General features: G+C 35.9%; 1 protein-coding gene across 5 annotated transcripts in view; it reads right to left on the bottom strand.

Annotated features, from left to right (window-relative positions):
- LOC106880532 (alpha-1,6-mannosyl-glycoprotein 2-beta-N-acetylglucosaminyltransferase) overlaps positions 1–12,916 on the bottom strand; it is a 725,476-nt gene that overhangs the window by 626,297 nt on the left and 86,263 nt on the right. Inside the window, exon 2 of one of the 5 annotated variants that reach the window (XM_052975724.1) lies at positions 3,418–3,485. The exons of the other annotated variants lie outside the window; for them this stretch is intronic. The gene's annotated coding sequence lies outside the window, so the exon portion shown is untranslated. The remainder of the gene's footprint in view (positions 1–3,417; positions 3,486–12,916) is intronic. 5 annotated transcript variants of the gene reach the window in all.

Raw genomic sequence — 12,916 nt, 5'->3', positions numbered from 1 at the left:
TATATATATATATATATATATATATGACGGGCTTCTTTCAGTTTCCATCTACCAAATCCACTCACAAGGCTTTGGTCAGGCTGAGGCTATAGCAGAAGACACTTGCCCAAGGTGCCACGCAGTGGGACTGAACCCAGAACCATGTGGTTGGTAAGCCTGCACCTATATGTATGTATGTGTACGTTTTACTTGTTTCAGTCATTAGACTGTGGCCATACTGGAGTATCACCTCAAAGAATTTTAACTGGAAGAATCAACCCCAGTATTAATTTTTTTTAAGCTTGGTATTTATTCCATCGATCATTTAGGCTGAACCGCTAAGTTATGCAAACATAAACATACCAACACCAGTTTCCAAACAGTGATGAGAGACAAACACAGGCACAAATATATGCTATGGGCTTCTTTTAGTTTCCGTCAACAAAATCTACTCACAAGGCTTTGGTTGGCCCAAGGCTATAGTAGATGTTTGCCCAAAGTGGCATGCAGTGGGACAGAACCTGGAGCCATGTGGTTGGGAAGCAAACTTTTTACCACACAGCCACACCTGCACCTATGCATGCTCGTTTGAGTGTGTATGTTTGTGTCTCCTTGTCTTGAGATTGTATAATGGTCGTAAATGAGCATCACCGCCATACAAGCAGTATAAAACATTCATTTTCTTATTTTTACCAATATTCTGCAGAAACCTCCTGTCTGGCCATGAGGAAATATTATTAACTTGATTGGAAACAGGCGAAGGTTAGTGACTGGAAGAGCATCCCGTGCAGAAAAAATCTGTTTCAACAAATTCTATAAATATTAAAAGAACGAGGCTAAATAAGGTTAATATGTTCCGCTGGATGTGTAATGTAAGCGTACATGTTTGACAGAGTGTTAGTGTTCTGAGAGAGAAGTTAGGCATAAGGGGAATTGGTTGCGGTGTGCAAGAAAGAAGATTTCACTGGTTTGGTCATGTGAAGCGGACGGATGCTGACAGCTCCATAAAGAAGTGCTAATCTTTCAAAGTGGATGGAACATGTGGAAGTGGGAGATCCTGGAAGACATGGCATGAAGTACTGAAGTCTGACCTCAGGAAGCTGAACCTTTCAGGTGAAATGACAAAGAACCAAGATACCTGTTGGTGGGCCATAATCAAGAAGATTACCCATACCCCACAGCAGAAGTGTTCAGATCGAGCCCGCTGGTGGTGCCACATAGAAGCACTCATGCAGTTTCACGTAAAAGTGCCAATGCGGTGCCACATAAAAGCATATGTGCAGTGTCATGTAACACCCGTAAGGTGCCACATAAAAGTGTCGATGTCGCACATCATAAAAGAGCACATGCAGTGCCATGTAAAAGAGCCCATGTGGTGCCATGTAAAAGCACCCAGCATACTCTGTAAAATGGTTGGCATGAGGAAGGGCATCCAGCCATAGAAACCTTGCCAAATCAGACTGGAGTCTGGTGCATTTCCCCCCTCCCGCTCCCGGCTTGCCAACTCTGGTCACACCATTCAATCCATGCCAGTATGGACAACGGACGCTAGACAATGATGATGATGATTCAAACAATAGTGGGCATTAAAACGATGATGATGCTGACGACGTATGTCTGTTTAACCCCAGGGCTGACCCAGAGCTAACCAACAACTACTCCTCCTCCTCCTCCCCCTCCCCACCTACTACTACTACTACTACTACTACTACTCTGTATTCTACTGTGAGTTAAATGATTTGTTTGGTTTTTGAAATTTCTCTGATGCGAGAAGCAAATCTGCAATAGATATTTCGAAGAATGTTCCAAAGTTCCTCCTATCTTTCCAGACCAATGCTTATGAAATTCGATAAATATTTACATAGGTTCCCTATATGATTGCCATTCACAATCTCGGTTAAGATTGATGATGCACATAAGGGACCTTACACAAACTTAACACAAAGATAACCAGTCAGATCGGGATAGATTCGTTTATAAAAGTTAACTTCTTTTTTTATTTTCGTATAAATTATCGGCTTTTTTTAGGTTGTGTGGAGGGGGGTGAATTATGTTTTGTCTTTTTTTTTGTTTTCTTTCTTTCTTCCAGCAATAATTTAATTGTATCCACCAAGGTCTTTTTTCTTTTTTTACAAATAAATTTTTATCTTATTTACCTACTGATATACAAACTTTGATATATATACGTGTGTGTGTGTGTGTGTGTGTGTATCAATAGGTAAATATATATTATATATTTACACACACAGATGCATATATATATATATATATATATATATATATATATATATATAGCCCAACACATCCAACACACAGAAATGTTTTTTGGTTATTTTTTTTTTGTGGCACCAAAGATATATATATATATATATATATATATATATATGCATCATCAAGGGTATGCACAATAGTTCAATAAATGAGCTTTTAAAAAAAATAGATAAAATTAATGAAAAAAAATATCTTCTGAATTTATCTTCACTTCGTATACAACACACACACACAAATCAAAAGTTTAAGAAAATCCTCTGAAAGTTTGCAGATATTTGTACGTGTACGCATGGTGATAGCAATGTGTGTGTCCGTGTGTTTATAGAAGTAGTTGTGTATATAAGTGTGCGTGCATGTAAGTTAACCCTTCAGCTTTCAGGTTACTCTGTCAAATCTAATGCTTATTTATTCACCTTGAGTTGAATTAATCATGCATTATCTTGTAGCTTTGAGATTTCAAGTGATTGCTTACTTTTAGAATGACATTGTAGGATAGGTGTGAGAGGCTGGATCTGGCTAGTTTCAACATTAAACAGGTGAAATATTTGGGCCAGACATGGCTGATTTAAGCAATGCTCTTCAACCAGGGGTCATATGACCCCCAATCATCCATGTGACACCTAATCGTCCATATGGTCCCTGATTGTCCATATGAGATTTTGTTGGGGTCCACAAAACAAAATAGTCAATTGGGGATCCACAATAATATTGTAAGTGCCCCTGAAAAAATTTTGTTTTCGATGTATCTTGTATTGGTATTTATGGCGAGGAACAGGTTCCTTTCTTTAACATTTTACAGAGTTCAACCTTCACAAGTCAATGCGAGGAAAACAAAAGAATTTTAAAAGACGTTTCTTTAAAGTTTTTAAACATCAAATGGCTATGGGGGTCCACCAAAATAAAATAGTAATCAAAGGGGTCCATAGACAAAAAAATGGTTGAGAACCCCTATTGCTAAAGAATTAATCCCATGGGGATGTTTAAGCCTAGTAGTTAGACCTGTATGATGTAAGTGAGTGAGTTTATGTGAGACGCATGACTGTACTCATTGTCTCAGAATTGGTACGCAAATTGTCATGAGGGAAATTTGTTTTTGAGCTGGAGTCAACGCCCACAAGCAAGTACATAACAAGGACATTCAGATATAGACATGATGAAGAAACATACCATTTTTGTAGTGGAATTAATTGTTCTTACCAAGACAGACAGGTAGACATGCAAGGATATCAACTTACCTGAAAAAAATGGAAAAGAACAAAGAATTAGCAAACAATGTTATAAATCAAAACATTGATTTATGGAAGTATAAACGGTTTCAAATTTTAGCACAAGGCCAGTAATTTTTCTTTTCTTCCTCCAATAGGTGTGTGCTAATCTCATTTCCTTTGATGCCTAAAAAAACACAATCACCGCACACAGCAATAAATATCATTGTACCTCAAACCCTTTGAACTCTAAGAGCACACAACTAGAACAATATCTACAAATTCTTCAAATGCTAAACTTCGCTAACACTGAAGATCTTCACCACAAAATACTTCCAGCCCCAACAGTTACTAACCTTTCTAGAAATTCTGAGTAAGACACACACTAAAAGTACAACTGCTACATCACAGACACCCTAGATATGGCTTAGTGGTTAGGGGTATTTGGCTCACAATCATAAGGGGGTGAGTTCAATTCCTGGCGACGCGTCATGTCCTTGAGCAAGACAATTTATTTCACATTGCTTCAGTCCACTCAGCTGGCAAAAATGAGTAGTACCTGTAATTCAAAGGGGCCAGCCTTGTCACACTCTGTGTCACACTGAATCTCCCTGAGAACTACGTAAAGGAGTACTGAGCCACTTGTATATTAATTTCATGAGCAGGATGTTCCAATGATCAGATCAACTGGAATACTTGTCATCGTAACTGACAGATAAACTCGCTCAACTGATTATCATAAAATCACTCACAATCACACCCTAAACTCTATCTCACATACACGTTATGTCCTCTCTCTGCTTTTGGCACCACTACTATAATGGCCTCTGCTTATAAGAACTGACAAGTCTTGTGCCATCTTGACTCAAACCCTTCTGAATCATTCATCTTTCCTCCTCTTCCACTTATCCTCCATATTACACTCTCCACTCTCACCAGCCTGCACACCAATTACAATATCCAATCCTTCTTCTCCGGAACACTGGCCTTCTGGAATTCCCTCTCTGCACATGTTTTTTTAGCAAAATACTTGCAACATTTTAAGAGAATTGTTAATGAGAGTTGTAAAGGTCATGGCTGGAGAGCCATCCTCTAGACTAAAACAAGGAAAAAAAAAACTTGGATGAAATACCATAAGAGAGCTTTGTCAAAACTGCATTTTTTATGGCTACCCCAAACTGACACACCTGACATACACAATAAAATATGCATATATATATGTATATATATATATATATATATAAACTTAGTGAGAATTTACAAAAAACATAAGATGGGTGTGTAAACAACAAACAGATGTATTAGTTTAACGCTCGGGAAGTGAGAAAGTCTTTTACATTTCGAGCCTACGCTCTTCGACAGAAAGGAACACAAAAATAAACAGGGAGAGAAAATATATACTTATCTCTCTCTGTCTTTATAAGTTTATATATATATATAAGTTTATATATATATATATATATATATATATACACACACACATATATATATATATATATTATATATATTTACACACACACACACACACATTTTAAATGATTGATATGGAAGACGGAGTGTACACTACGTGGAACTTATCTGAAACAAGGTTTGAATACTGCATTTTAATGTCTCCTTTCTAAACCTTATTTTTCTATTTTAAATTTAACTTACACACACACACAAACACACACACACATGTACCTACAAAAACACAAGCACATATATCAAAATTGCATGCTGACTGAATTTAAATATACATGTTTATTTTACTGCATGTCATGGTTTGTTTGTTTATATTGAGTAATATCACTAAAGAGAACTCTGATTTATGTGAAGAATATTTAAAACTTGAGATAAGCTGAGCTGTGTGGTTTAAATGTTGATTTAACAGCTACGTGTTTCTAAATTCAGTCCCAGTGGGCAGGTCTGAATTTTAAAAAAAATTTATATTTTGCGCAGTTGAGCATTTGTGATTTTGTGAAACAGTATCTGTAAGACAGAATTTAAGAATACATATGCAATGGGTTTGTCCTGTTCACTTTAGATCAAATCACAATGACCTAGATGTGTGTGTGTGTGTGTGTGTGTGTGTGTGTGTGTGTGCATATATATAATTTTATGTGTGTGTGTGTGTATAAATTTATTCCATTCCTTCTAATGTGATGTATCCAAAAAAAAAAAAATTGAAACAACTTTATGTCCTGAATTATATACACTGTTATAGGAAAATCCAAAACACCCTCACATTACAGAAGGTGGACTAACAGATTACAATAAGAAATGCCAGGGGCATAGTAAACCGTGTTAGTTTGACATGTGTTGGTTTAACAGTCAGTAGTTGATCAGTGCAATACTAAATATCATATCTACATTTAAGTAGTATGGAGTGCATTCTGTATTAACATATACGAGGATGAGTCTAAAAGTAATGCCATTTTGTTTAGGACAGGTTATAATTACCAACACAGGAACATGTATCATACATCAAAATGAAGCTGGTCCTCTGTGGATCACATCCCTACTTCTCAACATAGTCACCGTTTCTCTCAATAGCAATGTTCCACCTTCGAATGAGAACATGTATCCCTGTCCCATAAAATTATGTTGACTGTTCTTTGAGCCACTTCTTCACTACAGTTTTCACTTCCTCATCACTGGAATAATGTTTGCCTCTCAAACCCTCTTTTGTGGGGCCAAAGAGATGATAGTCTGAAGGCGCTAAATTATTCCAGTGATGAGGAAGTGAAAACTGTAGTGAAGAAGTGGCTCAAAGAACAGTCAACAGAATTTTACAGGGCAGGGATACATGCTCTTATTCGAAGGTGGAACATTGCTATTGAGAGAAACGGTGACTATGTTGAGAAGTAGGGATGTGATCCACAGAGGACCAGCTTCATTTTGATGTATGATACATGTTCCTGTGTTGGTAATTATACCTGTCCTAAACAAAATGGCATTACAATTTGACTCAAACCCTCGTATTATTCTGCAATATTATATTTCTGTGATAACAACAACCAATTATTTATTTGTGTAATACCATTTGACACCAAAAGTATATTATTCATGTCATATCATAAAAATATCCTTTTGTATGATATATTTAAGATTCTATCATTACTGTTGTCATTTTAATTATTTACTGAGGTCATTCATTGAAAATTCCTGCATTTTTTTACGTGTTCTGATGTGTACTGTGAAGTACATGCATGTTGATTATCTACATGCATGTATGCACATGTTTATATGGGTATACGTTCCTATGTTTGTGTATACTGGAGTGACCCATTGTGTCAAGTAGTGAGGATTATATGGCTGCTGGATCCTACCGGTGAGTATTCGAAGGGAAGTTTGCCAGGGTGGTCATTCACCTGCTGACATTTGTTGAAGCTGCATCGGAGAAACCAAAGAACAAAAAGCCAAAGAAAAAAGACAAAAAAACGCACTCAAAACCAGAGCTGAAGACACCTCCAAAAGGTGGAGGGCACCACATTGGAAACAGTAGAGGAGTAGGGGCTGAAACTGGACGTGGTTCCTCCTGATGATGGCCTTAGCCACTGGATTCTATAAAGGAACTGTTGAGGTAATGAACCATGAAATGTGGTTGGAATTCTTCTGTCAAAAGGTAAATCAATTATTTGATAATCAGAGGTTGATAGAATCAGTACTAATCTAAAATAAACTGGTGCTGATATGATTGACAAAAGAAGCAGTGCTATGACAGGCATAGCCATCTTCCCGGTGACTGAAACAAGCAATGGAATAAAAGAGCAAATTTACCAAAATCAAATGGCACATCCTAAAGACAGCAGTTTGAAGAAAGAACTCATTTGATAAATGTCTAAGATTAATGACATTGTGAAGCAATTACAGCAAATAGAAGTGTCCAGCTTCCACAGAGAGTAAGGGACAGATAAGGGACTTTGTGTTAAACTGCAGGTGAGTGTATAACAATAAGATGGATTAACTAGGTATATAACTGACTAATTAATTCTAAGGTTAACGATCAAACACGCATTTCATTAAATGTATTCAACTTTGAACTAACTGCTGTCATCACTTGTATCATAAACTATTCTGACTCTTAATTCCGTTTTGAGAGAATTTAAGTGGAATTATAAATTACAGGAAAGACAATTATTTACATTAAATGATATTCGGACACAGACATGGCTGTGGTTAAGGAGCTTGCTTCCCAACCATGTGGATTCAGGTTCAGTCTTCTACAGTAGCCCTGGACAGACCAAAGCCTTCTCAGTGGATTTGGTATACAGAAAGTAAAAGAAGCCTCTTATGTGTGTGTGTGTGTGTGTGCGCGTGTGCGTGCGCGTGCGTGTGCGTGTGTGTGCGTGTGTGTGTGCGTGTGCGTGTGTGTGTGTGTGTATGTGTGTGTGTATGTGTGTGTGTGTGTGTGCATGTGTCTACATGTGTGTGTGCTTACTCTTGTTGTGGTATCATGTGGTGGTTGTAAACAAACATCACTGTTGTACAAGTGGTGTTTGTTTGTTTCCAGCCTCTTCTGTGGAAAAACATGTCAGGCCATGGGAAATATTACTTTACCTGGGAACAGGTGAGAGTTGGCAACAACAAAATCCCAACTGTAGAAAAATCTACCACAATACATTCAGCCTGACCCATACAACCATGGGAAAGTGGACATTTAATGAATGTGATGATGATGATTCATGATATATTCACAGATCATTCCATTATACAAGTTTTGAGCCTTACCATTTTTGACCTATGGAAATCAATAAGCAAGAATATATCAAAGAGGTTTTGTTTGCTTTTTTTTTCCTTCTGTTACAGGAAGGTAAGTGCTACAGGTAAGTGTCAGCATAGTGTTACTGTTTGTTTTTTAAAGGTTTAATTAGGAAGAAAGGACAAGGCCCTTGCTCTCTGTAGTCTCTCCCACACAGGTCAGAACTATGTGGTTATGGTCAGCTTTAAAATCTCTCTGGAGCAGCAGGATAGTTCCAGATATCAGACAGCATTTTTTGATAGATGCTTATTCAAAGTTATCAGGTGAGATCAGGTGAGAGTTGTGTTCCTTGATTAAGGAAACATATCAATGCTTTGCTTTGTCTTGTGCTCTCAACTCCTTGATGGAGTTGTTGAGGTGCTGCCATAACATTATGTCTTGGGTATTTTCAGTTCTGGCAGCACTCAGACCCATTCCAGATTTGATTTCGGCTGATTTCTTCCAGAAGAGAGAAAAACAGACAGAAAGAAAGAAAAAGTAAGATATTACCAACCCCTGAACAAGTGAAAGGCAAAGTTGACCCTGGAGGTATCTGAATTCACAATGCTGACCAGTAGTTCACAGCCCTTGGGGGTTCATATAAGATTTTGTCACTAAAATGCAATAAATTGGTTATGTTTCTATAAAATAGTTTAACAATTCTTTTTATACAATTCCTAATATTTAATTATAAAAGTATAATGGGATTTTAAAAAATATCAAGTAGTTATGGAGTTCCAGTACCATAAAATAGTAATCAAAGGAGTCCACAGGAAAAAAATGGTTAAGAACCATTGGTGTGGACAGTCAAAATGATTACCATAAAACAATCTGTCCAACACACTAATGACCCTGCATTTTAAATGCCTTATAAACATAACAATGTCTATTGAAAGATTTGAACTAATGCCGTTATGTTTAGTGGTCCGTCACCGATCAATAATTCTAATATAACTATTGATATTCAGATAATGGTAAAACATTATTATACAGTAATTATATTTATGAAAGATTTGTGTTGTTTAGTTTGTCGATACTGAAGCATATGCCTTATTATGTTAAGATGTATTTATTTGCTTTCCTTCAGTTTTATGATAAATGTGTAGTTTTTTCTTTTTTAAAGAAACCAATAAAATCTAGTGTCATTGACGGATAGTTTATGAGTGATCAATGTTTTTTGTCAGTCCTACTAAACAGAAGCACAAAAAGGAAACCGGAGCAATAAATTGTCTTCCTTCATTGTGTTATGTTTACTTGATTCCTACACTTTACCAGTAAAAATTTGCTGACATTTACAGAAACTACAACTTTCTATGGTGTCTGTGGAATGACCATAGTGTTAAATTTCATGCTATTTTTTTTTTGTTTTCCTTTGTTCACTTTTTTTTCTTTTTCTGTGGGTGTTTTGTATGAAATATTGATAACATATAGAAAAATTCTAGAAAACTGCAAGACTATGGATGAATAAACTGTAGAACAAACAAATGTAAAAAAGAAAATTTTTATTTCAGAGGGTGGAAAATATCACGGAGAACTGCTTCTATTCAAACCAATTTTTAAAATCAACAGCAAATAAAAAGACGAACATAATTTATAAATGGAGTTATTTGGAAATAAATACATAAAGAAGAGAGGAAAAAAGAAAACTTAAATATCCAACATTGATTTTAAATGTTTAAAATTGTAGAATAATGTCTAAATGTATCACATTTGTATTTCCAAAGAAGAAAATGTTCACTATCTTCAGCTAATTTTAAAATGAGTCTGGTGGTTATAAATATATATTTGATTATTTTACACTTCAATACTGAGATCTAAGAAAATGAAACAACAACACTAACATCAGAAAGAAATAAACTAAGACAAACTGAAGCAATTAATTACTTTTTTTTTGTGTGTGTGTGTGTTTCTATCAAGAAAAATAATTAGAAATAAGTAACGAAGCAAAAAAAGAATGGAAAGAAAGTTTAAAGAATAATTAAGAAGTAGGCAAGAAGTCTCGTTTAAAATTGATAATGAATAATTAGATGATGAAAAAAAAAACAAAAAACAGAAATTAGACCCGAGTCTTTTGAAAATTATTTCTTGGAATAATGAGGGTAATTTTTGGTGATTCTTTCAATGTAGAATCGATTGTTATATGTTTATTTATGGTGTATATACAGCAGTAATATTTTATCAGTTGAAATATAATGCCAATTCTCATTTGTATAGGAAGCAATTAATTGAGATGACGAACTGTATCACTGAAGAATATTTCACAATTGATAGGTGATTCCACATGGCACTTCACCAATAATTTACAGCAGAATGGCACTTATTAATCAACATGACCAAGCCATAAAATATCCTATTTGTGTGTGTGTGTGTGTGTGTGTGTGTGTGTGTGTGTGTGTGTACGAACATATCATGAAGCCTCAGTCAAGTTGACCTTCCCAATAATAAAGATGACTCTACTCTCAGTAAATAGTCAGACAATGAGAAAATGTTTCATTGTCATTCTCAAATGCACTTTAAATTAGCAATGACATTATTGTAACATTTACATACAAACATCACTACACGCATACAAACATAATCACCATCGTCATCATCATCGTTTAACATCTGTTTTCTATGCTGGCATGGGTCGAACGGTTTGACGGAAGTTGACAAACCAGAAGACTCTTATGACTCAAACTGTCGTCCTTTCAGTGTGGTTTTAAGCTTGGAGAAGAGCCAGGAGTCTCAAGTCAGGAGAGTAGGGAGCCTGTCGAACAAATGGTGCATTGTGCTTGTCCAGGAAAGGTTGAATTACAAGATGCGTTCAAATGTATCCAACTTCATATTTCACCAACACTCTCCACATACACACATCTTCCATTTAAATGGAACACACTGATCTTGTGCTGATCTCCACTTTGTGAGGAATTTCCTGGATTGTTACACAATGATCTTCCATGACTATTTGTCAAACCTTCTCAATCGGCCCCTCATTTTGGCCTGTGGATGGTCAGCCTGAGCATGCCTCACTCTCCACTGAGATTTGATCATATTTGAAGTGGTCGTACCACTCCTTGATCTGAGTTTTGTCCATGGCATCAACATCAAAGCCCTGCTGAATCTTCAGGAAGATTTGAGCTTTAGAACTACCAAGGTTTTGGCAAAACTTGATGTAATATCTCTGTACTATGTGTTTGGTTATCTTGTGTGAAAACAAAAATCCAACAAGCACACACTATATTTCTGTACTTAAGGCATAACAGCCAGGAACTGACAAGGTCTATCAGTACAAAAACTTCCATGCCTGTGCAGGAAGGGTGAAATCATTGCCCACCCAAAGGATTTTGCCCTTGTGGCATTAGTTTTGGCAGTAAAAAATAAAGTCAGATGCTTTTTTGAATGCCCTTCATATTTCACAGGCTTCTTTCATATACACATATATCCACATTTATGATGGTGATCGATCTCCTACTGAAAACAATGAATGATTGTTAAGTAAAGAGCATAGAAGCAACTCCAATAGATTAATAAGAAGGCAAATTCAGATAAATGGCTTGTTTGAACTAAAAAGTCACAGGGTACAAACACACACACACACACACACACCATCTACAGATAAACATCCTGAAATATAATTAATTCATTTTCATTGTATACAATTTAACAAAAGCAATGAGCTGGCAGAATTGTTAGCATGTCGGACAAAATGCTTGTGACGTTTTGTTTGTCTTAATGTTCTGAGTTCAATCTCTGCTGGAGTTGACTTTGCATTCCATCCTTTTGGGATTGATAAAATAAATACCAATTCAGTACTGGGGTCAATGGTATCGACAAGCTCTTGGACCCAAAATTTCAGGCTTTGTGCCAATAGAAGAAAGGATGGTTTACATTTTAAATACATACAGATAAAAATTCTACAATACAGTTAATTTGTTTCTATTATATGCACATATATACACATACACATCCACACACACACACACACATCCACACACATATATATATATACATATGTAAATCAACAATTTGACATCCATAAGTCAGAAGAAAAAGTACACTCAATATAAGTAATAAAGTGAGTTATATATTTATATATTGTCAAGCAGGATATTACTGGTCCATGTTATATAACTGGTTAGAATGCTACCATAGGTTTCATACTGACTATTGCACTTAAGCAACAATATTTGGTGAAGAGTTGGCACCAAACCGATATATACCATAACTGCCTAATGAGGGATGATTTATATGTATATGTGTGTGTGTGTGTGTATGTATACGTAGTTCCCTCATTGGGATTTCAATCAATATGTACGTCAAGAAATAGCATATAAATACCATAAGTTTTCCATCATAAATACTCGTTATGTTCTTTTTGCATTATCCAAAATAGAATACCCACAAATCTATTGATTGAAATCCCAATAACTGAACTATAATTAATTTCTTATTATCATATATTTTGTATATTTCTATATAAATATATATAAACATATTATATTTATGTCTTTATTGCCCACAGGGGGCTAAACATAGAGGGGAAAAACAAGGACAGACAAAGGGATCAAGTCGATTACATCGACCCCAATGCATAACTGGTACTTATTTAATCGACCCTGAAGGGATGAAAGGCAAAGTCGACCTCAGCGGAATTTGAATTCAGAACGTAACGGCAGACGAAATACCGCTAAGCATTTCGCCCGGTGTGCTAACGCTTCTACCAACTCACCTATATATATATATATATATATATATA

This window comes from Octopus bimaculoides, chromosome 22 (assembly GCF_001194135.2).
Source record: "Octopus bimaculoides isolate UCB-OBI-ISO-001 chromosome 22, ASM119413v2, whole genome shotgun sequence".
NCBI lineage: Eukaryota > Metazoa > Mollusca > Cephalopoda > Octopoda > Octopodidae > Octopus > Octopus bimaculoides.
Note: the sequence above shows the minus strand (reverse complement) of the source record. Positions and strands in the feature narration are given on the sequence as shown.